Raw genomic sequence first — 27,206 nt, 5'->3', positions numbered from 1 at the left:
CGAGGCTGTCACTCGACCAATGTCTTAATCAGTAAGTAGCAGGGGCTGGTGGGTGACTGGCCAGACCTCTATAACCACCTCATCCTCCAGGGATAAAACTAGGAACTACGTTCACTTTGAGCGAGAGAAACCTGGCTCAGAAATCCCTGCAGGTGGGGGTAAGCTATGGAAAACTGAGGGCAGAGTCGTGTCTCTTAGCGGAGCGGTGGCTCATGCAAGGTGGCTTACGGAGAATAAGACGTCAAGAAGCCGCGCGCCTCCGATTGTCTTGTGACTCGCGCCAGGCCTCACTTTGGGGTTCGCGCCTGCGTGCTCCCAACTAACCGCCCGAAGACCTGTCGAATGGACTGGCAAAAAGCGATGAAGATCCTCCTCCTGGCCAATCCTATTAGAGGGTGGGCTTAGCTTATAAACCAATCAAAGACCCCCAAAGGGGCGGGTTTTCTTCGGCCTGGATCCTGGCTTGGGGGGTAAAAATAAAGTGTGTCCATCTCCAGCCAATCCCAGGGAAGACAGGAGGGCACTCCTCCAATGGGAGTCTGGAGCCGTCGGTAGCGGTGGCGGCCTGCGACCCCGCTAGCGCTCCAGCAAGCGGGAGGGACGCGTCCAGTGCGTTCGCGAGATCCAGCTGCCGGTCCCTGGAATCTACTCGCGCGAGGCAGCGGCTGCACCGACGGCCCGAGGTTCCCGGTGAGACGCTGTAAAGACGTGGGGTGGAGGACGCGGTGGGAAAGATGCCGGGCTGGAGCGCGTGAGGGGTGGGACCTGAGCGAGCTTTTACCTGGGCGGCCTCTCAACCCTAGGTCAGCGGGTTGCGGAGTATCGTGCGGGTAGCAAGGGGAGGGCGAGTGCTCCTGCGGCCCCCAGACGGCAACCAGGTGAGTACCCTGCGGAGCCCACCGCCCATGCCCACCCTCCGCGCTCCCCCAATTCCTGTCTCTTGGGAAACGGTGTACTGTGCAGGTCTGCAGCTCACGTGATCGTCTGCTTGCGTGTCTGTAAGTCTCCGTCTGTCTCTCACTCTCTGCCCACCCCGTTCCCCCTTCCTCTGTCTCTATCTCCATCTTTCTGTTTGTCTCTATCTTTCTGTCTGGCTCCCTCTCTGAGATATAGTAGACCGCCCAGGCCTATAAGGCTGAATCCTGACCCAACCAGTTAAAACTAGCCGTAAGACCTTGAGCCTCACCCAGCTGGGCCTCAGTTTCCCCATCTGTCAAATGGGAGTCTAATAATCTCCACCTGAGACAATACAGTGCATCACTTTGCCCAGTGCCTGGCCCCTTGAAAAGTTTCAATAAATAATGACAGTTATAATTGAAAAGAATATAGTCTCTCTTGGCCTTTGGCTTTATTTTCTCCCTGTCTCTGACCCTACCCCCACCCCAACTTTTTCTTCTTTCTGAATGCTTCTGTCTTTCTCTGTTATTGCTTTTCCTTTTTCTGCCTCTTTCCCATCCCTAAACAGGTTAGAGGTGCATTGTTTATAGCAATGAGCTTGGCCTGAGAGTGCCTATGAGCTTAGTCTGGGGTTCTTGTCTGTTCTGGGGGTAAACAAATGGAGCTGGCCTTAGGCTGCTTCTGGCCTCATTGAGGAGACAACCCTCTTTGTTCCCCACCCTCCTGTGTTAAACAGGTGAGACACCCTCCGCCAGGGTGGGGAGCAGCTTAGATGAAAAAGTGGATCAGGCCCTTATCCTGTATTGTGTTAGTCTCCACAAGAAGATCAGAGACCAGGGGTCTCCTAGTTACATTCCCATACAGCCCTGGAATTGACCAGGCCTCTGGAACTCACCTTCAGTCATCAGCAAAATCCCCTTCATTCTCTCCCTGATTTCTGAATAGTCCCATTGTTTTCTTGCCATGCCTTAGTGATTCTCATACCTTTTGAACACAACACTCCATTTTTATGATGTATGTTTTGAAACATCTCTTTCACTGTTCTGAATTGAAGTGCATAGATAATAGAATCTGTCTACACACATAATTCCCCCCCAAACCAATAAAATGTCTAATTCAATATAAGGGAGAAGTAAAGGAAAAATAATTTATAATAAAACAATATGTATTTCAATATGTAAAGGCTGGGATATAATTCCACTAGAAGACATAATGAAATGGTCTTGCACATACGATGCTTGTACCTGGGAGTGTGACAGCTACACTGTGACTCAGAAACCATGGATAGGGTGATGCAATTTTCCTAGATGATGAACAATTCTTCATAAGGTTCTAAACAAAACAAAGTGCAATCTTCCCTCAATTTATATGGTTGTTGAATTACTGTAAAAGTCATTATATATTAAAATCCATGATCTGGCTCCCATAACCTCTCTGACCTCATCTCCTACCACTGTCCCCATTTGCTCCCTCTCTTTCACCCATCCTGACCTCCTCTAGGCTACTTGAACATATTAGGCACACATCCACCTCAGGGGCTTGTACTAGGCCATCCCTTGTACCTAGAATGCTTGCCCCCCACCAATATCCACAAAGCTCATGCCCTCACCTCCTTCAGGCCTCTACTCAGATGTCACTTTCTCAATGAGGCCTACCCCAACCATCCTGTTTAAAATTGCAACTATCCCCTAGCACGTACCCTTATCTGTTTTTTCCATAGTGCTCCTCACTCTCTTACATATCTTTATTATGTTTGTTGTTTATTGTTTGACTCTCCCACTAGATTGTAAACTCCAGAAGGGCAGAGATGGTTGTCTTTTTTGTGCCTTGATGTATCCCTATTACCTAAAACAGTGCTTGGACACAGTAGGCTCTCTCAATAAATGTTTGTTGAATGAATGAATGAACACGTTTTTCACCTACATGATTGTCTGGTGGAACATTCTAAAGTCATATGGGATGCAGTACGATTCTTTGCTGTGTGGAGCTGTCTTGTGCACTGCAGAATGCTGAGCATCCCTGGTCAATGCCCACTAAATGTCACTATAATCTCCAATTATTTTGACAGTCAAAAATGTCTCCGAAACACCCCTTGACTGTCTATTCAATCCCCCACTGAGAACCACTGCTTGAATAGAAATCTGGCTTTCCCCTGAGCACTCTGCTCCCCCAGCAGCCTCCTCATACCCCTCCTGCCAGGAGGCCAGGACATGGGGGTAGGTGTCCTCACTCTATATGTCCTTCCCAGACATTTTCTCTCCCTCCTCCTTAAACGCTCTGGTTTTTTAGAATTAAAATTTTTTATTTTTAATAATTTCAGACTTTTAAAAAGTTATAAAAATAGTACAAAGAATTCCCATATATCCTTCACTTACATTCCCCAAATGTTAAGAAATTATACAAGTACAGTTCAATTATCAAAATTAGGAAATTAGCATTGGTACAATACTCTTAATGAAAGTACAGAACCTATTTGAATTTCATCAGTTTTTCCACTAATATAATTTTTCTATTCTAGGATCTAATTCAGGATCCCACATTGTGTTTAGTTGTCATATCTCCTTAGGCACTTTTAATCTGGGACAGTTCTTTAGTCTTTCTTTGTCTTTCATGACTTTGATACTTTTGAAGAGTCCTGGCCAGCTATTTTATAGAACTTGGGTTTGTCTGATGTTTCCTTGTGATTACAGTTAAGTTATGTAATTTTGGCAAGAATACCACAGAAGAGATGTGTCTTCAGTGCTTTATATCAGGAGGCACATGATGTCAGTTTATCCCAATACTGGTTTTGTTCACATTGACTATTTGTTTAAGTTAGTGTCTCCAGGTTTCTCCATTGTAGTTACTCTTTTTCCTTTGTAATTAATAAGTAATTTGTAGAGAGATACATTAAGATTATATAAATATCAACCACTTTGTTTTAAATCTCAACTCATCAGACTATACCATCACCTACCTGTGTGTTGTAGTCAGGTACAGACATACACACATACCTGCCCCAGTCACGCCTCATTCCTAGAAGGATTTAGCTACTAGCTTAGTGTCACTCTATAACACTACTCCAGTCCTACTTCTTGGTGATTTTAATATCCTCGTAGATGACCCTTCCAGTGGTCTTGTCTCTCAGTTCTGTCTGCTCTTCTACAGTGCTCTTGCCTTTCAGCCCCACCTCAGCCACGCACCCTGATAGTCTTACCCTTCTTATCAGTATCTGTGACTGCATCTCCTCCATAATCTCAGTTTCAGGCATCCTGCTCTCCAACCAGTACTTATCCTTCTAGCACCCCAATTCCAACAATCCTTCAATGCCACTGGAACTGAACGTTTTCATTACCCTCTACTTCCTCCATGTTCCCATGTCCTTCCTTCAATCAGCTTAGATTCCGTGGTCCATCATAATAATCATTCCCTTGCATACATCCTCACTTCTCTTGCCCTCTGTCACTTTAGCATACTTATCAGGCAAAACCCCAGCCCTGCTTAAATCCACCTCTGCCAGCTCCACTGTACTTTCTTAGGCCATTCACTGTCCTATCCTTCTAGATAACTATTTCATACCTTCTCTCTCCTCAAATCTCCAACACCTCCTCTCCCATCCTAGGCTCAGGCTGCATACTTGACTGAAAATTTTAAACCATCAAAAGAAAACCTCCACTGATTCCCACTACCACATCCAACCACCAAGCAGCATCTGTACTCATATACTCTGCCTTCTTTTCTGTTATTATGGAAAAACTGTCCCTGCTGTCATCAAAATCCTGTCCTTCCACTTTGGCACTAGATCCCATCCTCTTACCTACTTGAGTACATTGCTTCAGCAATATCCCCCTCTCTCTCCTACCTCAATTTCCCCCTCTCTACAAATTCATTCCCATTAGCACACAGACATCCTGTTGTTGCTTCCATCTTTTTGTTACAGCTTTATTGAGATATATTTCACACACCATAAAATTCACCCTTTAAAAGGGTACTATTCAGTGGTCTTTAGTATATTCACGGTGTTGTGCAGCCATCACCACAATCAATTTTAGAACATTTTTATTCCCCCCTAAGAGAAGCTCCATACTCATTAGCAGTTACTCCCCATGACTCCCCTCCCCACAACTGTAGGCAGCCACTAATGCACTTTCTGTCTCTATTGATTTGTCTAGTCTAGACATCTTATATAAATTGGATCATACAATATATTGGCCTTTATGAGTGGCTTCTTCCACTTAGCGTACTGGTTTTGAGGTCCATCCATGTTGTTGCATGTGACATTTGCTTTTATTGCCAAATAATATTCCATTGTGTGAATATACTACATTTTGTTTATTCATTAGTCAGTTGATAGATATTCCAGTTGTTTTCACGTTTGGCTATTTTAAATAATGTTGCTCAGGACATTTGTGTACAAGTTTTTGTGTGAATGTATGTTTTCTTTTCTCTTGGGTAGATACCTAGGAGTGGGATTGCTTGGTCATATGGCAACTCTATGTTTAACTTTTTGAGGAACTACCAAACCGTTTGCAAAAGTGGCTGCACCATTTTACATTCACACCAGCAATGTTTGAGGGTTTCAATTTCTCCATATCCTCACCAACACTTCTTATTGTCTGTCTTTTTTATTATAGCCATCCTAATGGGTATGAAGTAGTGTCTCATTGTAGTTTTTATTTGCATTTCCCTAATAATTAACGATGTTGAACATCTTTTCATGTGTTTATTGGCTATTTGTATATCTTTTTTTGAGAAATGTCTATTAAAATCCTTAGCCCTTTTAAAATTAGATTATTTGTCTTTTTATTGTTAGATTGTAAGGATTCTTTATATATTTTAGATACAAGTCTCTTAGCAGATATATGAATTGTACATCTTTCCTTCCATTCTGTGGGTTATTTTTTCACTTTTTTTAAGTTTTTTTTTTTTTGATGTGAACCATTTTTAAAGTCTTTATTGAATGTGTTACAATATTGCTTCTGTTTTATTTATTTATTTATTTATTTATTTGGTTTTTTGGCCACAAGGCATGTGGGATCTTAGCTCCCCGACCAGGGATCTAACCTGCACCCCCTGCATTGGAAGACAAAGTTTTAACCACTGGACCACCAGGGAAGTCCCTGTTTTTTCACTTTCCTCGTGGTGTCCTTTGATGCACAAAAGTTTTTAATTTTGATGAAGTTCAATTTATGTGTTTTTTTCTTTTATCATTTGAGCTTTTTGTGTCGTATCCAAGAAACCACTCCATAAACCAAGGTCACAAAGATTTATTCCTTTTTCTTCCAGGAATTGCATGGTTTTAGCTCTTAAATTTAGGCCAGTGATCCATTTTGAGTTAATTTTTGTACATGCTGTGAGGTAGGGAGTCCAAATTTCATTCTTCTACTTGTGGATATCTAGTTGTTCCAGCACCTTTTGTTGAAAAGAGTATTCTTTCCCTCATTGAATTGTCTTGACAACCTTGTGAAAAATCAGTTGACCATAAATCATAAATGTAACAGTTAATTTTTGGACTCTCAATTCTATTCCACTAATCGATATGTTTGTCACTATGCCAGAGCACACTGTCTTGATTAAATTAACTGTGTAGTAAATTTTGAAATCAGGAAATGGGATTCCTCCAACTTTGTAGTTCTTTTTCAAGATTTTTTTTGACTGTTCTAAGTCCTTTTCATTTCCATATGAGTTTTAGGATCATCTTGTCAATTTCTGCAGAAAATCAGCCGAAATTTTTATAGGGATTGTGTTGAATCTATATATCAATTTGGGAAGTATTGCCATTTAACGATATTAAGTCATCTGATCCATGATCATGGGAAATCTTTCCATTTAGATCTTCTTTCTTTCAGAAGTGTTTTGTAGTTTTCAGCGTACAAGTCTTGCACTTATTTTGTTAAATTTATTCCTAGGTATTTTATTCTTTTTGCTACTATTATAAATGGAGTTGTTTTCTTACTTTCACTTGCTGATTGTTAAGTGCTAGTGTGTAGAAATACAGTTGATTTCCATTTATTGATTTCTGTCCTGTCACATTTCTGAACTTGTTTATTAGTTCAAATAGTTTTTAGTGGTTTCCTTAGGATTTTCTATGTATAAAATCGTGTCATCTACAAATAGAGATAGTTTTACTTTTATTTTCCAATTTGGATGCCTTGTATTTATTTTTCTTGACCAGTTATCCTGGCTAGACCTACAGTATTGACTAGAAGTAATGAGCGCAGACATCCTTGTCTTGTTCCTGATCTTAGGGGGAAAGTATTGAGTCTTTCTCCATTAAGCATGTTGTTAGCTGTGGGTTTTACATAGATACCCTTTATCAAATTGAGGAAGTTCCCTTCTACTCCTAGTTCTCTGAGTGTTTTTGCTATGAATGGGTGTTGGATTTTGTCAAATGCTTTGTCTGCATCTACTGAGGTGATCATGTGGAGTTTATGTTTGTTCTATTAATATGGTATATTACATTGATGAATTTTCAGGTAGTAAACTAACTTTGCGTTCCTGAAATAAATCCTAGTTGGTCATGTTATATAATACTTTATATATGTTGCTGGACTTGGTTTGCTAGTATTTTGTTGAGGATTTTTACATCTATATTCATAAGGGATATTGGTCTGTAGTTTTCTTGTGATGTCTTTGATTTTGGTATCAGGATAATACAGGTTGTATAAAATGAATTGGGAAGTGTTTCCTCCTATATTTTTTGGAAGAGTTTGTGAAGGATTGATACTTGCTTTGTGTATGTCTTATGTCTTTTCTGTTTCTTTGTTCTTCGATTCCTCTCTTCTTATGTATCAAGTAGATATTTTCTAGTATAACTTTTAAATTTCCTTGTTAACTATATATTTTTGAGTTAAGTTCTTAGTGGTTGCCCTAGGGATTACAACTAACATCTTAACTTGAGAAAATCCACTTTGGGTTAATTCTAACTTAATTTCAATAGTATATAACAACTTTGCTCTAATATATCTCTGTTCCCTCTCCTTTGCTTCATACTATTATTATCATACAAATTACCTCTTTATACATTATAAGCCTACCAACGCAGTTTTATTATTATTGCTTTATGTAGTTATCTTTTAAAACAGATAGGAGAATAAAAGTATTACAAACAAAAGTACTTTCTCTTATAATACCTGTGTAGTTACCTTCAAGTTACCATTTAGTGTCCTTTAACTTCAGCCTGAAATTAGTATTTCTTGTAGGATAGGTCTGCTAGCAACAAATTCTTTCAGTTTTTGTTTATCTTAACTTTTCTTTTATGTTTGAAGGACAGTTTAGCTGGATAAAGAAGTCTCCATCTCTTTCTTTCAACATTTTGAAGATATCATTACACTGTCTTCTGGCCCCCATGGTTTCTGATGATAAATCAGCTTATATTTATTGAGTATCCCTTATTGAGTATCCCTTATATTATTGAGTATCCCTTATATTCAATAAGTCATCTTTCTCTTGCTACATTCATTATTGAGTGTATCCCTTATACACTTATTGAGTATCCCTTATATTCAATTATTGAGTATCCCTTATATTGAGTATCCCTTATATTCAATTGAGTATCCCTTATATTGAGTATCCCTTATATTCAATAAGTCATCTTTCTCTTGCTACATTCAAGATTTTCTTGTCTTTGATCAGTTTATTCTACTTGAGCTTCTTAAATGTATAGATTAATATCTTTCATCAAATTTGTGATGTTTTGGCCCCTTTCTCATCCTCTTGTCCTTCCAAGATTCCCATTATGTATATGTTGGTACATTTGATGGTGTCCCACAGGTGTTTGAGACTGTTTCTTTTTTTTTTCATTCTTTCTTCTTTCTGCTTTTAAGAAATGGATAATCTCTATTTGACCTATCATCAAATTTACCTTTTCTCTCTTCTGCCAGCTCAAATATGATGGTGAGCCCCTCTAAGTGAAATTTTTATTTCAGTTATTATAACTTTCAACTCCAGATTTTCTATTTGATTTTTTAAATGATTTCTATCTCTTTATTGATATTCTCTATTTGGTGAGACATTGTTCTCACACTTTCCTTCAATTCTTTAGATACTGTTTCCTTTAGTTCTTCAAAAATATTTATAATAGCTAGTATAAAGTCTTTGTCTAAGTCCCAAACATTGGCCCCTTCAGGTACATGTTCTTTTGGCTGCTTTTTCCCCTGTATATGTAACATACTTTACTGTTTCTTTGTATGTCTCATAATTTCTTGTTAAAAATTGGACATTTTAGGGCTTCCCTGGTGGCGCAGTGGTTGAGAGTCTGCCTGCCGATGCAGGGGACGCGGGTTCGTGCCCCGGTCCTGGAAGATCCTACATGCCGCGGAGCAGCTAGGCCCATGAGCCATGGCCGCTGAGCCTGCGCGTCCGGAGCCTGTGCTCCGCAACGGGAGAGGCCACAACAGTGAGAGGCCCGTGTACCACAAAAAAAAAAAAAAAAAAAAAAAAAAAATTGGACATTTTAGATATTCTCCTCTAACAACTCTAGTATCAGACTCTTCCACCCTCAAGGTTTGTTGTTCTGGGGTGTGTGTGTGTGTGTGTGTGTGTGTGTGTGTGTGTGTGTGTGTGTTGTGTGGTTGTTGTTATTGTTCTTGTTGTCATTTATTTGTTTGGCAACTTTTCTTGACTAATTCTGTGGATTCTATATTCCCTGCATTATGTGGCCTCTGAGTTCTCTGCTAACTTTTTTTTTAAAAAAGATCTTGTTTTTATTTTTAAGCCTGGATTCCTAGGGGTCACACCTGGTAAGTATAATTTGGTGGTCAGCCAGTGATTGGTCAGATGTCCTTAAATACCTTGTCTATATGTCTTCTACCCTCTGCCAAGGGGGTCTGTGTGAGAAGGCATGCCTTCAAACTTCAGCCAGATTATAGGCCAGCCTGAGTTCTCACTTTCTGCTTGCACAGGGCCTCACAGTCAGCCATAAGTAATGACTTGGGCCCTCTCCTTTTCCAGCTCTTTCTTGTGCACAGCCCTTTAGAGTCCCAGGAATATGTCAGAACTTTTCAGAGTTCTCTATAGTTGTCTCATTCTCTAGGATTTCCTTTTAAATTCCTGACCAAGGCATCTCCCTGTTTTCTGGAATTTATTTAGCTTTTGGCTACTGAACCACTAAGCTGGAGAGGGAGGGAGGATGGGAATAGCCACAAGTTAAAATGTCACACACAAAAAAGGCACAGAACCTGCTGTCTTGCCAAGATTCAGTCGTTTCTCTTGGATCAATGATTTTCACTTCATTCTATGCCTTTGTTAATTGCCAGAGTTTTGAACTGATTGATTTTAGTTTGTTTGCCGTTATTTTCATTGTCTTAGAGGGATAGCTGGCTCACCAAAGTCCTCACTCTGCCATTCCATTGATCTCCTGTTGCTCCCATCTTTAAAAAATGTAAAACTCTCTTCATCCCACATCCCCTTGCAAATATGGCTTTATTTCTCTATTCCTCTAACAACAAAACTCTTCAAAAGAGTTGTCATTCTTCACTTCTTCCTACTCTTCTCCCATTCCCTGTTTGTTCATATAAAATATCTTACACGTATAATAAAAGAATATATACATTATGTACATAAGTTATAGAGATAATGAAAACCCAGGAACTCCAACCCCGCCCAAGAACAGCATTAATGATAGCATCTATCCCTGTGTCATTTTCAGTCCCATTTCCCACCCCTCCTGCCAGAAATTACCACTCTCCTAAGTCTTGTGTTTAACATTCCCTTGCTCTTTTTGATTTTTTTTCATATTTGTGGAGATGCTTAACCAATACATTGTGGTTTTGGCTTGGTTGTGAGCTCTGAAAAAAATAGTATCATACTGTATGTGGTCTTCTGTGACTTACTTTTTTCATTCATCATCGTGTTTCCAAGATTCACCTGTTTTGCATGTAGCTGTAGCTTGTTCATTCTCAATGCCATATGATATTTCATTGGGTGACCTTAAATTATTCACCCATCTACCTGTTGAGGGACATTTGGGTCATTTCTAGCTTTTTGCTCTTATAAAAAGTGCTATTATGAACATTCTTGTACATGTCTCCTTGTACACATGGACACCCATTTTTCTAAGGTATATACCTATGTATGGAATTGCTGGTTAATAAGACATGTAAACATTCAGCTTGACGGGATTATGCCAAAATGTATTTTAAACTCTTGGTACCAATTTACACACCTTTCAGCAATTTGTAAGAGGTCCCATTGATTCATATACACCTTATTAATACTTGATATTGTGCCACTTTTAATTTTTTGTCATTATAGTGAGTCTTTGTGGACTTAATTAGCATTTTTCAAATTACTAATATAATTGAGCATCTTTTCACGCTTATTGGCCACACATGTTTCTTCTTCTGTGCAATGACTGTTAATATCTTTTGTCCATTTTAAAAATTGATATTTTTATAATTTTTATTGATTTACAGAAGTTATTTAATTATTTGCATACTCCTCATTTGTCAGTTATATGTGAATATCTTCTCTCAGTTTGTGGCCTTTTTTTTCTTTATAGTGTCTTTGCATGAGCAGAAATTCCTAATTTTAAATGAGTTGAACAATTCAGTTTTTTCTCTGTAGCCAGCACTTTTTGTGTGTTGTCTTCCCTAACCTATGGTCATGAAGATACTCTTTATTTTCTTCTAATAAAAGTTTAAAGGTTTACCTTTAACTTTTAAGTCCTTAATCTAACTGGAATTGATTTTTGTGTAGTGTAAATTATGAGATAGGAACCCAGTTGTGTTATTTTCCCCACAGATAGCCTAATTATCTGAAGTGCCACTTCTATCATACATCAAAGTTTCACATCTGTGTAGGTCTGTTTCTGGGATCTCTGCTACTGGCCAACTTTTTGCCCCTGAATCAGTACCACACTACCTTTAATTACTTTAGCTTCGTAAAGAATCTTGATATTTGATAGAGCAAAATCTTCCCATCATATTTTTCTTCAGGAGTATCATATATTCTTGGCCCTTTGTTATTTCAAGCACATTTCAGAATAAGCTTGTCGTGTTCTACAGAAATATTGGAATTGGAATAAATCTGTAGATCAGTTTGAAGAGAATTGATATGTTTATGATGTTGAGTCTTCCTAGCTATAAACATGATGTATCCTTTCATTTTAAATAAATTATTGAATGTCTTTTGGTAGAACTTTATAATTTTCTGTATAAGGTCTTGCATATCTTGTGTTAGATTTTTTTCCTTGGTATTTATGGCTTTTACTGCTATTATGAATGAGATCTTGTTATTTAATGTGTTTTATCTCTTTTGCAGGTATATAGAAATGAAGTTAATTTTTTATATTGTTATTATAGCCATTCACCTTGCTTTATAAACTTTCATTACCTTTAAGCAAACTTTTAATTTTAGAATAATTTTAGTTATAGAAAAGTAAATAGAGACAGTATGGAGAGTTCCTGTGTACTCTTCACTGTGATATTTTTGTCAAAACTAAGAAAACAACATTGGTATATTACTATTAACTAAACTTCAGACTGTATATAGATGTATCAGTTTTCCCACTAATGTCCTTTTTCTGTTCTAGGAGCCAATTCCAAATACCACATTGCATTTAAGTTGTCATGTCTCTTTAGTGTCTTATGGTCTATGACATTTTCTTAGTCTCCTTGTTTTTTATAAGCTTAACAGTTTTGAGATGTACTATAGAATGTCCCTCAATTTGGATTTGTCTGAAGTTTTCCTCATAATTAGACTGGGGTTGTTCTTGGAAGGAATACCACAGAGTTGAAGTACCCTTTTCATCACATCATATCAGGGGTATGTGAAATCCCTATGACATCCCTGGTGATGTTGACCTTCACCACTTAGTTAAGGTAGTGTTTGCCAGGTTTCTCCACTGTAAAGTTGGTATTTTTTTTCCCTTTTCATTCTCTGTTCTTTGAAAGAATCTAGCCCACCCTCAAGAAGGGAAGGAATTAAGCTTCACCTCTGGAAGGGGATGTAATTACATATATTATTTGGAATTCTTCTGTAAAAAAGATTTGTTTCTTCTCCTTTATTTACTTACTTATTTATTCAGTTACGTGTTTATATCAGTATGAACTCATGCCATATTTGTTTAATAATTTGAGATATAAATCCAATACTGTTATTTGTCTTGTGGCTCAAATTGTTCCAGCTTTGGTCACCAGGGGCTCTTTTAGGTTGGCTTCTGTGTCCCGTTGACATGGCCCCATCCTTTTGTTTTTAAGTACTTCCTTACTTGTCAGCACTACAAGATACTCCCTACTCATCTTTTATCTTCCTGCCCCAGTCCCAACCCCAGAATCGACCATTTCTCAAGGAACCCTGCTTCCTTTTAAGTTGTCTACATATTCTTTTGTGTTTTCTATGTTGACAACCATATCAGCTATTAATAATGAGAGTTTTGTTTTTTCCTTTCCAATCTTTATGCTTTTAATTTATTTTTCTTGTCTTACTGAGATGGCCAGGGCCTCCAGTACAGTGATGAATAGAAAAGATGTAGTGGGCATCCTTGTCTTGTTGGATATTTTAGAGGAGACACCACTAACTTTTCTCTAGTAAGAACAATATTTGCTGTAGATTCCTACAGTTTTTATCAGATTAAGCAAGTTCCATCCTGTTCCTCCATGCTAAGAAGTTTTTGTTATTGTTTTTAAATCATGAAAGGGTATTGAATTTTTTATCAGATACATTTTCTGTTTCTTAGGATGATTATGTTTTTTTCCCTCCAATAATCTGATGATGTGGTAAATGACATTTATAGATTTTCCTTATGTTAGACTACCTTTGCATTTCTGGTATAAACATAACTTGGTCGTGATCTTTTCCTTTTTCTACAATACTAGATTCAGTTTGCTAATATTTTGTTTAGGATTTCTGTATCTGTGTCCATAAATTGGTCTTTAATTTTCCTTTCTCATGCTATCCTTATTTGCTTTTGGCATCAAGTTCTGCTGATATCATAGAATGAGTCAATGTTTCCTCATTTACAATATTCTGGAAGATGCTATATGACTTTGGAATGATCTGTTTGGTAGAATTCTCCTGTAAAACCACCTTGGTCTTTTCTTTTTAATATTAAGTGAATATTAAACTTCTAAATAAAATATTTTCAAAATTTTGAATGAGAAACTTGAAATCTGCTTCCATAACATGTTTATTTTATATCAGGTTTTATGCTTAAAATGGCTACAGAAAAATCCTGATCAAGACTTTTTAATGATGTATTCTTCAAATTCTTAATGGTCACCATCAATACAAATCAATCTTTGTACAATTAGGTGATAAAGTATTTCAAACCAACTTTTAAATTGTTCAAAAATGTTTAAAAAGTGAAGTTATATCTAACAGCTTTTCTTTTTATTTCACTGACAAATATATTGTTAAAAATATCTTGTGATAATATGATTAGATTTCAAATCCAATTGAACTCTTTCATATTAACTATTTCAAAATAATGATAAAGCTCTTATTTGCAGAACATGCATCATTGTTAGAACCATCACCCTGCAGCTAGCTTGGACACCATTAAAAGGGCTCATCAGCTGCAAATGGATAGAAGTATCTGATATTCGCGAAGACAGAGTTTCAGGGCTTCTACCTGGAGCTACACTCTCCAAAAGCCCCTGCTTGGCCTCCCTGCACCCAACCCTACCCCATCCAGTCACAACTTGGGTCGTGTGGTGTTTCTTGGCAACTGGAACACAGACTCCTCCAGCAGCTCCGCAGGCCCCTTGTCCTCAGTGAGCAGAAGACTACAGAAGCTGGCTACTGAAGAGGCTGTCCAAGTCTTAGAGCTCCTCTTCGGCCCTGCTTAGCACATTTACTACAGAGCAGTAACTGAGTGCTGGATGTTACTCATTCGTGTTCACCACCTGCAGGGACTGCAGAGGGATTTGTCAGACCCCATTTCACTAAGGGCCACCCTCTAAGGATCTCCACAGGAGGCTGCCCATAGAGAGAAGTGGCCTGCCTAGGGTCTCCACTGCCTTAAGGCCTACGTGGACACTTCCAGGCCTAAGGGGATTAATATTTCTTCACCTACCTGTCATCCACATATCAATTGGAAAATTCTCCCTCCTGATGTTTTTTGTTCCTTTGTTTGTTTTTTAGTAGGAAGAGTTTTAACTACTGCTTCAATTCCTTTAGTAGTTAGAGGACTAGTCAGCATTTCTTTTTCTTCTTGAGTCAGTTTTGGTAAGTTATAGTTTTCTAGGAATTGGTGCATTTTGTCCGCCTTCTCAAGTTTATTGGCATAGTTTCCTTATTTTTTTATTCTCTGCTGTATACAATCTGTAGTTATGTCTCCTTTTTCATTGCTGATATTGGTTATTTGTGCCTTCTCACTTTTTTTCTTGATCAATCTCACCAGAGGTTTGTCTATTTTACTAGTCTTTTCAAAGAACCAACTTTTGGCTTTGTTGCTCCTCTCTATTTTGTCTTTGTTTTCTATTTCTTTAATTTCTGCTCTTATCTTTTTTGATCTCCTTCCTTCCACATTTTTTGGATTTATTTTGTTGTTATTTTTCTAATTTCTTAAATTGGACACCACCCTTATTAATTTTCAGTCTTTCTTGTTTTCTACTTTGCACATTTAAGGACGTAACTTTCCCTCTAACTACTGCTTTTCTACAAGTTCAGCCATGTCATATTTCATTACTGTTCAGTTCCAAGTATTTCAGCATTTCCATCATGGTTACTTCTTTGACCTGCAAGTTATATAGAAGTGTGTTTCTAAATGTTTAGAGATTTTAAAGTTTATCTTTATGTTATTGAACTCTATCTTTAATTGCATTATGGTCAGAGTATGTGATCTGTGTGATAAAAATTCTGAAATTTATTGAGACTTGTTTTATGGCTTAATAGGTGATCAGTATTTTTTAATGTTTCCTATGTGATTTATAAGAATGTATGTTCTCTAACTGTTGAATACAGAGTTCCACATAAGTCTGTTATCAAATTTGTTAATCGTATTGTTCACATTTTCTATATCTAAACTGATTTTTTGGTTGTAATATACCAATAATTATAAGGTATGTTAATATGCAGTTATGATGGTGGATTTGTCTATTTCTCCTTGTAGTTCTTTTTTTTTCTTTTACTTATTTTGAGGGTATTTTATTAGGAATATTCAAAATGAGAATTGTTATATATTCCTGGTAAACATGTAATGACCCTCTCTATTTCTGATAATGCATTTTTTCCTTGAAGTCTATTTTATCTTACATGAATATAGCAACACAAACTTTTCTTCTTCTTAGGATTTGTGTGGTATATAATTTTCCATCCTTTTACTTTTCAACGTTTTCATGCCTTTATGCTTTAATCATATCTCTTGGAAATGGCATATAGTTGGACCTTTTAAAACATCTAATATAATAATCTCTGTCTTTTAATGGTCAAGTTTAGTCTGTTTACACTTATTGTGATATATTTGGACTTGTTTCTACCATCATACTTTTTTTTTTTTTTTTTTTTTTTTTGCGATACACGGGCCCCTCACTGTTGTGGCCTCTCCCATTAAGGAGCACAGGCTCCGGACGCGCAGGCTCAGCAGCCATGGCTTACGGGCCCAGCTGCTCTGCGGCATGTGGGATCTTCCTGGACCGGGGCACGAACCCATGTCCCTTGCATCGGCAAGCAGACTCTCAACCACTGCACCACCAGGGAAGCCCCCATCATACTTTTTTATTTCTATTTCCTACCACCACCTTTTCGATGCTTCATTTTTCTCTTTTTTTTTTGCCTGCTTTTTAGTTTTGAAATTTGTTTGTTTGCTTTCTTAATCATTTTTTTTCCTCCCTACTGTTTGGAATTTACCTATTCTTTTTCCTTTCTTTCTGTGGTTATCCTTGAAATTTTACCATGCATGTTTAACAACTTACAAGGTTTAAAGTTAAACAGTATTTTAACCTCCCTCTTAAAGAGTGCAGGAACCTTAGAACCTTCAACTCTAGTCATTCCTATCTTGACCACATGTTATTTTTTTGAGTGTGTTAGTTTGTTCCTTCTTCCCCTGACCTCACTAATATATCATCATTAGTATTAATTTATATAGATGGTATGTGTTTGGATTTACATGCATACATTCTTGCATCTCAGAACATTGTTCTGGGATCATTTTCCTTCATTATGATTACGATGTTTAGATACTCTTTTAGTACATATCTGTTGGTGTTAAATTCTCCTAGTCTCTGTTATATGTAAATGTATTTATTCTCATTCTTAAAAGGTAGATTGTTATAGGTAATATTAGAAGTCCACTATCAGTCTAATTTCTGTTTTTTGTAGGTGTTTTTGTTTTCTTATATTCTGACTACTTTTCTCTCTCTCTTTTTCTTGGAGGGGAGGGGTATATTCAGGGGGTTCTGCAGTTTCATTCTATCAATGTTTAGGTGTGTATTTCTTTTTTATTATTCTACTTTGGAAATGTGCTTTATGCCTCTGGATTCATGTTTTTCATAATTTCTGGAAAATTCTCAGCCATTATCTCTTCAAATATTGCCTTTCTTCCATTCTTTCTATATTTTCTTTCTCAGAATTCAGTTGGTCATATTTTGGACCGCCTCATTCTATCTTCCATATCTCGTAACATTTCATTGATATTTTCTATCTTCTTGTCTTCCTGCACTTCATTCTAGGCAATTTCTTCAGATATATCTTTCAGCTTATTGATTCTCTCTTCAGCTCTGTCTGATCTGCTGTTTAATCTGTCCACTGAGTTTTTTATTTCAAGAATTGTATTTTTCATTTGTACAAACTTCATATATTTCACTTTCTAATCTTCCTAGTCATCCCTAATAGTCTCTTGTTGCTTGCTCATCTTTGTGGTTGCATTTATTATTTCTTTAAACATGTTATACAATTTTTGTTCAGCCAGTAATCGCTGTTTGTCTAAGTATGGCATTGTAAATATTGTTCACATCCAAACAACATAGTACAGTCTGATTACATATCCTCTGTTGTATACCTTTTTGTTTTCCTAGTAGTTGTCTGTTTTTTTTTCCTGTGCCTGGTGTTCTAATACCATTACTAGTTCTTCTCTGAAATTCTTTTTTTAAAAAACTTTTTAATTTTTTGGCTGCGCCACATGGCATGTGGGATCTTAGTTCCCCAACCAGGGATCGAACATGTGCCTCCTGCATTGGAAGTGTGGAGTCTTAACCACAGGGAACTCGCTGAAATTCTTTTTAAAATCCATATCAGATCATGTCCCTCCTTTGCTCAAAATTCTCCCATGGCTCCCGGCTCCCTCAGAATAAAAGCCAAAGCCGTCACTGTGGCCCAAAGTTCTTTACACAGTCTTGTCCCCATCATCTCTCTGACCTTGCCTCCTATCACTTTCCCCATCACTCACTGTTCTCCAGCCACACTGGCCTCCTTGCTGTTCCTTAAACATGTCATGTATCCCCCCTCTTCAGAGCCTTTGTACTTGCTAGTCTCACTGTCTAGAACATTCTTCTTCCCAGATAATCTGATGACTTGCCCACCCACTTCCAGTAGGCTCAAATGTCACCTTCCTAGAGAAGCATTCCCTGACAAGCATATCTAAAATAGCCCCATTCACCAGCACTTTCTATCCCCTTATCCTACTTTATGTGTTGTGTTTTCCTACAAAGCACTGATCACCACCTGATATACTTTATTTATTTATTGTGATTAGTGTTTGTCTCTCCACAATAGACTGTAAGCTCCACAAAGCAAGGACTCTTGTTTTGTTCATTGTTGTATCTCTAGTGCCAAGAACAGTGCATAGTAATATTTAGTAGACACTCAATAAATATTTGTGGAATAAACTGAATGAATTGATGAATGAATTAATGTGGAGGATAGAGGGAGAAATGCATTGAGAACTAGGCTAGGCATGAACGCCTTTCATGGCATGCAAAGGAGCTTGGGTGTCATTGTTCAGAAGGGTGAGGGCTGTAAAGAAGCAGTGAGGGTAGCTCCTGGGTTCTTTTGAGAAGCAAGTTCAGAGTTGGTAGGGTGGTAACAAAGCCCCATGTATGACTCGCTCTGTATCCTGGGCTCCTAAAGGTGGACCTGCCTCTTTTTCAAACAGCCCTCAAACTGCTGTGTTGTCATGCCTGCCTGTTACTTAGTGAAAACCAAAGCCCCAGCTCTCATTAGGCCTTCTGGTCCCAGCTAGGATCCTCTTTTCTCCTGCCTGTGAGAAACTGTTTCTTGGTCCCCAGGCCAAGCAGATCACCCCCATTAGACTTTTTCTGTGGTACTTGGGTTGTGGGGGAATTGTACAGGAGCTGGTATAAAGCCTGGTACATAGTAAGTGCTGTCATAATGGTGGACACTTCACGGAAGTAAGTTTCAGCTCAGAAAAACTTTTTTCCATTGTAAAGGCTACAACAGATTGTGAGGTTTTAGTCCTGACTTTCTCCCTAACCCCTTTGGGAGCCAGCATGGCTCCAGTGTTTCTGTTTGTCCATGACTGTTTGGATACTAATTCTGTTTAATGTGTGGCCTACTCCCCTGGTTTTTGTGTAACCCACTAATTTCATCAGAATGCCATCAATACACACAGGTCCCTGTGGCACACCCCTAGAGACCGCCCCCCTCCCGGGCCAACATCAGTTCATTAATCATTATCACACTGGGTTTAACCAGCCAGCTAGTTATAAGTTCACTTGAGCAAAGTTGACTGAACACCTACTATGTATCAGGCCTCCGGTTCCGCACTGAGGACACAGAGATGAACAAAGTGTGTTCTCAGACACAGAACCATCATTTCAGGGCAGTGTGGTCAATGCAGTAATAGTGATGGGTACGAGAGACTGTGAGAGCCCCTATGGAACACATGACCCAGCTCAGGGGACCGAGGAAGGTTTCTTGGAAGAGATGGTATATGAACTGACTCTAAAAAGATGAGTAGGAATCTTCTAGGTGACTAACAAGGGAGAGGGTACAGCATGGGCAAAGGCCCAAAGATGGGAAGCAGCATGGTGTACACCAACCTAACTGCATTCACTGTTCACCTTTCTTTCTACAAGATCATTCTAGGAGACTCTGGCACATACCAAAATTCTGACATGAGGAGTTTGTGACCTCCCTTGACATGCTAATCTGTTAACTCTTCAGAAAGGTAATGAAAAGTTGGTTGGACACAACTGTCCACAAACTTGTTCATACCAGCTTCCAGTGTTCCTGGCTTCCTTATCTAGATGATGGTGTCTATGTTACCTGCTTCCTTTGTACCTCCCCTGGGGTTGGGGTCATTCCCACTGTCCTGGAGGTTATGGAGTCTCCCTCAGCTCCTTGTGTGGAGATCTCATTGTGGAGAGGAGTTTTTCTGACTCCTGATACCAGCTGTGGCATAAAGACTATTCATCTTTCAGGAAATGGGCAGGGCCTGTCTGTCTTGTCCTCAGACATTAGGGTTCACCTCCTCTGGGATTCATTCATACCTGTAATAATCTAGGACAAGTTGGTTGTGGAGTCTGGTAAGCCCAGTTTCAAGGTATGGAGCCCTCATGTCTTGGTTGTGTGACCTTAGCCATGTCACCTGTCCTCTCTAAGTGTCAGTTTCCTCATCAGTAAAATGAGTTGAATACCTACCTTGGATAGTTGTTGTGGGTGTTAGAGCATATGTGAGTTACCTGGCACCTGGCTACCATTTATTGAACACCTACTACTATCAATATTAAAGGGACAGTGGCCTGCCTAGTGGTTAAGAACATGAGCTGAAGATCCAGACCAACCTGATTTTGGATTATAGCTCAACTACTTACTAGCACTGGGACCTTGGTCAAGTTTCCTAACCTTTTTTAGCCTTAGAACATTTGTAAAATGAAGTTACTGTACCTACCTCAGAGTTATCATGTGTGTTCTTGTAGCAGGGTATATATGCGAGGTGGGAGCCTTCACAGGCCCCAGACTCCTCCCCCACCTGCCCCCTCAAGAGACTGCCCCCCCATCCCCAGGGGACCTACCTTTAGCTTCCCCCTCTCTCTAAGGCTAACAAAGAGGACTGAGCTGGCCCCTCAGTGTCATAGGGCTACCTCGTTATGGAAGCTTTCTAATGTTAATTGGCTCTTGCATTTCTGGAGTAAACCCAACATTTTCATCTTACGCTAAATCTTTTTTTATTCATTTGGTTTACTAATAAATTGTTTAGGATTTTTGCACCTTTTGTCATCTACCATGTTTGTCTGGTCAAGGTTATTAGTGGGCTCATCCAGTAAATAAATTAGTCGGTCCAGTTCATCTAAGTTTTCAAATTAATCGTATCTTCTTCTTTTGTCATTTCTGCTGTATCTTTTATATTGTTCATATTATTTATTTGTGCCTTTTCTCTTTTTTTCTTGATTAGTCCCTCCAGAGATCTTTTTAGCGGTTAGTCTAGAAAATTTACCATACATATTCAACCTAAAGTCTAAAGTTAAACATTATCGTAATCCCCCACCCAAACAATACAAGGATTTTATAATTTTCTTTTCTAAGGAGGATATTAACATATACACTAGATGGACATTAACAATATTATTATTTTGTGCAGTGTTTAAATGCTTGTTTACTATTTTATTTGTTCACCTTCCTTCTTAAACCTCAGAACTCCTTTTTGGGGATAATTTTCTTTCGTGAAATATATACTTTAGAAGATCCTTTAGGGCAGATCTCTTTACAGGAAACTGTCTGAATCTATTTATCTGTAAATGCCTTTATTTCACTTTATTCTTCTTTGAAAGATAGGTTTGCTATGTACTCAGTTCTGAATTACCTTTTTTTTTTCTCTTAACACTTATAAAATATTATGGCGCTGTCTTCTGGTTTCCACTATTACTGTTGAAAAGTCTGCTGTCAGTCTAATTGTCTTTTTTCTTTCAGGTGTTCTTTTTCTCTGGCTGCTTTGAAGATCCTTCTTTGATTGTTGCTTGATTCTAAGGGCTTTTTATCATTGTTGTTCTCTGAATGTCCCTTTGTATAGCTTCCTGATCTTGCTTCATGAATACAATATTTTTTCTTGTCACTCTGAGGACATTAAATAATAGTGTCTTTCAAAAAAGTGTTCTTTTCCTTGCCTAGTTTTTGTTTCCAAATATGTGTATTTGGGTGTCAGTGGCAGTGAGAAACACTCACTGGCTACCAGATTTGGCCAAAGGCATCACAGAGACATAACCTATTCTGAAGCCCTAGAGTGAGTTTGTATGATATTGAGGGGGGCTCCATTAGTGTGCAAGCGTGGGTCAGTGCCACAGTTGTCACTTGATAGCATGGTAGTGCAGTATACTCTAGAGCCAGACTGCCTGGGTTCAAATCCTAGATCTGCCGTTTCATACTGGGCAAGTCATTTCACCTCTATATTCTTTAGTTTCATCTTCTGTAAAAATGGGGATAATAATAGTACTTACTTCACAGAGTTATTGAGGGTATTTAATGAGTAAATATATCTAACGTGTTTAGAATAGTGTCTGGCAGATAGTAAGCACTATATATGCATTTGCTATTATTACCATTATTACTTTTGTGCTGAGGGAATTGAAGGGAGAAGAAGAACTTCTATGGTGCAATGAGGAAAGCACAGAGTATATCTTGCCCTGTGTGTTCTCCTAATATCTTAGAAATAAAAGCCATTAACGAAAAACACGAAGTCGGGAATTTAGAGGCGTTATTTGGGTACTTTAGGCTGTGGGATATCAAGTTCATTAGGTAGTCAGAATGGGTTAGGGTTCTTCAGTGGGAAAACGGGAAGCAGGGTTTAAGGGTAGACCCCTCTTGAGAGGTGACCCACATTGGCTACTTCCTCATTGGAGCAGAACAATACCATATGGGGGAGCAGTGACAGTGAGGGTTAATCTAGGGTAAGGGATTTCCTAAGCATTTAATAGTGCTTTTCTCTTTGGAACTAACCTGTCAGGTACTGAGAGGCTTTAAAGGGTGTGATGGCTCTTCAGGCTGGGGACATGACTCTGTTGAGGGGCAAGTCTGCTCCCAGGAGTTGATTCACACTCTCAGAGGTAGGACTGACCACATCAGAAATGCTTTCAGTCTTTGTTCTAAATTCTCCTGGGCCTTCTCTGAGTTTGGAAAAATTCCCAGCCTCAGTAACTATCTCAGACACAATCTAGAGGATATGAACAGGAGGAGTGAGTCATACTGAAAAGAAGTGCTTGGTGGGGAGGCATATTTGAGGAAAGAGTCAAAAGTGAAAGTTCAAGAGATGCAAAAATTTTAAACAAGATTTTATCAAATCAAATCCAACAATGTATTTAAAAAGATATCACAACCAAGTGGAGTTTATCTCAGGAATGCAGCATTGGCGTAACATTAGAAAATAAGTCAATGCAGTTCACCATGTTAACAACCTCCCTCCAAACCCCATATGATTATTGCAATAAATGCAGAAAAACATTTGACAAAATCTAATATCCATTCCTGATTTAAAAAGAAAACCTCTTGGTAAACTAGGAATGTAAGGGAACCTCTCGACCTGATATAGGGCATTTACAAAAAACCCACAGCTAACACTATATTTAGTGGTGAAAGACTGAAATTTTCACCCCCCCAACATCAGAGACAACACAGGGATGTCTGCTTTCACCACTTCTTTCACCACTTCAGCATTGTACTGGAGGTTCTTGCCAGTGCAGTCAGACAAGAAAAGAAAATTCAAGACATCAAGAAAAGAAAAGAAAAGGCAAGCCATCCAGATGGGAAAGGAGGAAGTAAAACTATATTTTTATAGTTATAAAAAACTATATTTTTATAGAAGATGACATGACTGTAGAAAATCCAAGTGAATCTACCAAACAACAGCAAACTACTAGAACTAATAAGTAGTTCCCCAAGTTGCAAGATACAAGATCAATATACACAAAACAATTGTATATGCCAACTGTATATAGCAATGAACAATTGGACATAGAAAGTGTTTAAATTCCAGCTATAATAACATCTAAAAATATGAATTAGGAATATATCTGACAGAAAGACCTGTACACCAGTATTGCCGAAAGAAGAACAAAATAAATGGAAAGATACACCTCGTTCATGGGTTAGAAAACTCAGTGTTGTTAAGATGTCCATTCTCCCCAAACCAATCTGTACATTCCTCATAATCCCTTTAAAAGTCTCAGCAGGCTTTTTTGCAGAACAGGCCTACAAAGGATATGAACAAGCGATTTCCTGAAGCAGAAAACTGAAAAAACTAACGGGCATAAGAAAAGATGCTCGAGCTTCCCTGGTGGCGCAGTGGTTAAGAATCCACCTGCCAACGCAGGGGACACGGATTTGAGCCGTGGTCCGGCAAGATCCCACATGCCGCGGAGCAACTAAGCCCGTGCACCACAACTATTGAACCTGCGTTCTAGAGCCCTCGAGCCACAACTACTGAAGCCCGTGCGCCTAGAGCTGGTGCTCTGCAACAAGAGAAGCCACCGCAGTGAGAAGCCCATGTGCCGCAACGGAGAGCCCCCACTCGCCGCAACTAGAGAAAGCCTGCGTGCAGCAACGAAGACCCAACACAGCCAAACATAAATAAATAAAATAAATAAATTTATTTTAAAAAAAAGAAAATATGCTCAAATGCATTAGTTATCAGAAAAGTACAAAATAAAGTTACAGTGAGATTTCACTTTAGATCTCATAGATGGGCAAAATTTTAGAAAACTCAATCATGCCAAGTCCTATAATGGGAATGTGAGGCATAGGGACCCTCATGCACTTCTAGTGGTAGAAGGGACTTGGGCAGCCATCCCAGAGATGAATGTGGCAGTACGTAGTCCAATTCAATATCCCCATGTGCCCTCTAAAGAAATTCTCACACAGATCCATAACAGGTCATGTAGGAGAATGTTTGTTATGGTGTGGTTTGCAACAGTGGGGAGTTGGGGGCATTCTGGGTGTCCATCACCAGGGGATGCACAGGGAAATAGTGAGGGATGCGCTCCATAGTTGGTCTTTCAGCAGTTAGATCAGTGAGTTAGATGTACACAGAGCATCACTGGTGATCTTCAACACATAGCACTGGGCGAAAAATAATAAACCATAAAACAAAACACTATTCACATAAGTTACAAATACATGCACATATACACCAAATATAAAAGAACTTGAACAAAAGGATACAAGTTAAACACATTCAAAGAGATGCCTATGGGCTGCCCTGGTGGCGCAGTGGTTGAGAGTCCGCCTGCCGATGCAGGGGACACGGGTCCGTGCCCCGGTCCAGCAAGATCCCACATGCCGCGGAGCGGCTGGGCCCGTGAGCCATGGCCACTGAGCCTGCGCGTCCGGAGCCTGTGCTCCGCAACGGGAGAGGCCACAACAGTGAGAGGCCTCCGTACCGCAAAAAAAAAAAAAAAAAAAAGGTATGCCTATGAGGTAGGATTTGGGGTGGAACGGGAGTCTGGATAATAGGGAGTAAACAAAACAAGCAAGGGAGAAAGAAAGAAATAAACAGGAAGCATGTATTCCTTTGTCTTAGGTCACCTACTCTCTATGGCATTCATCCTTTAGCATCTGCTCTGCACTAAGGAGGAAACAGCCCCATCTGTCCTCTGTCAACCTGAGGACAGAATGCCCAGGTGAGCCTGACTCAGAATATCTGGACTTTGCAAATTTGACCACATGCTGCCGAAGCTCCTGCACCCCCTCCCTCCAAGTACTGCACAGCCTGGATCGGGCATGCACATACATTCCACCCAACAGAAGTTATCTGCTGTCTTCTACTCTTGCGGGGGGAGCAGGTCATGGGGAGATGAGAAGTAGAGAAGTCAGAGGGGCCCACTCCCCATCAAACCATATTGTTACCAGACAACTAATTTTTCTGGTCTGCACAACAGCTCTCTGGTGCCCTGACTGTGGTGAGCCATGTGTGTTTCCCTGGACTCACATGTGACCTCACCCCGATGACCTCCCTAGACTCGGCTCTTAAACTCTTAGGGAAGCTGGAGCCGGACTATGACCGAGAGACTGTTCAGCTTATCCCCTCCTGGGTATCTTCACCTAACAGTAACTTCAGTAACCAGCTAGGTGTGTGTTTGCCACTCCGGTTTTCAAAACAAAATAATATATATTATTTAGGTAAACTGTAATGAAAAGCAAAGGAATGAGTAACACAAAAGTCAGGATAATGGTTTCCTCTGGGGCAGGGGAAGGAGGTATGTGAAGGGATACACAGGCGGCTTCTAAAATACTGTAAAGTTCTAGTTCCGAACCTGGTTGGTGGGTATATGGATGTTTTATTATTCTTCGTTAAACTGTACAAGTAAGTTTTAGAAACTTTTCTATATGTTGAATGCAGTTAAAGTTTTCGAAGAAACACAGTTTTCAAACCCAATAATATTTACACCTGACAGAACACATAGAATCGAAGAGAATCACAGTGAACACATTAGAATATCTACCTATGGAGGCAGAGGGTTGGAAATGGGAGTAGAGAATGAAGAGAAAATGGAATGCATGGATAAATAAATAAAAAGACATCCATTCTAGTGGTCAAAGATAATGTGGAGTACAGTTTCCTCTACCTTCTGCACCTGAATATTGAATATGAATATTGAATGAATTGAATATTGAATAAAGCAGCTGGGCCTTATAAATTTGTCCAAAACCAATAGGTGCAAAGTCAAATCACATGAAGATTATTATAATAAAGGGTTGCTACAGAAAATTTCCCAAGGCGGAGGATTTTGAAGGCCCCTCTGAGTGGTCATCTCTCCAAAGTTTTATCTGTAGACTCCTACCCAACGTTCCTGGAGGATTCCAATACAGCCCTTGGCACACCAGCCCATTTCACAATAAAACTCAAAAACAAGCAGAGAAAACAGGAGACTAAAGTCATGTCCCTAGAAGAGCAGAAGAAGCAAAAGAAATTTCCTCTATAGTTTTAAAAACAAGAAACAAAAAGCTGGCAGTTGGGAAAATGAGTGCTTGAGTAAACCTCAGCCATCCTCAGCCTGGAAAAGAATCATGGGGGTTACACTGAGTCTACTCACATCACTCCTAGCCACACTGTTTCGTTTTATCCCCCAATCCTAGCATCCCCGTCTCCATTGACTGGCAAATGGGCATTTCCCCCCTCAATACTAAGGCCACCTGCTCTACCTAGTCTCCCCATGCTCAGTTTGCCTCGTTAGGTCTGTTGTTTGCTGGTATTGAAATTGAGATAAAGCCAATTATCCCTAATCTTAGGAAATGGCTCCCTATTACTGTGTTATATACAATATACCTTCCTGCCTAACCCCTGTGTGTCTACTAACATATCAGGTAGAAATACTACTTACAAATGAAGCATAGTAATGTGCTGTAGGCCAGTTGGAGTATAATGCCCTCTGTAACAACCTGATCTGATCCACAGTAGCCAACTTTCTGGGTTGGGCTCTTACAGATGTCCCAGTCAAAGC

The 27,206-nt window shown here is 39.2% G+C and overlaps 1 long non-coding RNA gene across 2 annotated transcripts in view; it reads left to right on the top strand.

The window, feature by feature from the left end:
• Positions 1–452: 452 nt before the first annotated feature.
• Positions 453–27,206, top strand: part of LOC109551292 (uncharacterized) — a 35,554-nt gene continuing 8,800 nt past the window's right edge. Inside the window, exons 1-3 of one of the 2 annotated variants that reach the window (XR_002178021.3) lie at positions 453–690; positions 804–878; positions 14,328–17,959. This is a non-coding gene — a long non-coding RNA (uncharacterized lncRNA). Of the gene's footprint in view, positions 691–803; positions 879–14,327; positions 17,960–27,206 lie in introns of those variants that run through there. The other variant, XR_012329237.1, reaches the window with a different exon arrangement.

The sequence above is a fragment of the Tursiops truncatus genome, chromosome X (assembly GCF_011762595.2).
Source record: "Tursiops truncatus isolate mTurTru1 chromosome X, mTurTru1.mat.Y, whole genome shotgun sequence".
NCBI classification, from domain to species: Eukaryota; Metazoa; Chordata; class Mammalia; order Artiodactyla; family Delphinidae; genus Tursiops; species Tursiops truncatus.
This window is presented reverse-complemented; position numbering and strand designations above follow the sequence as displayed.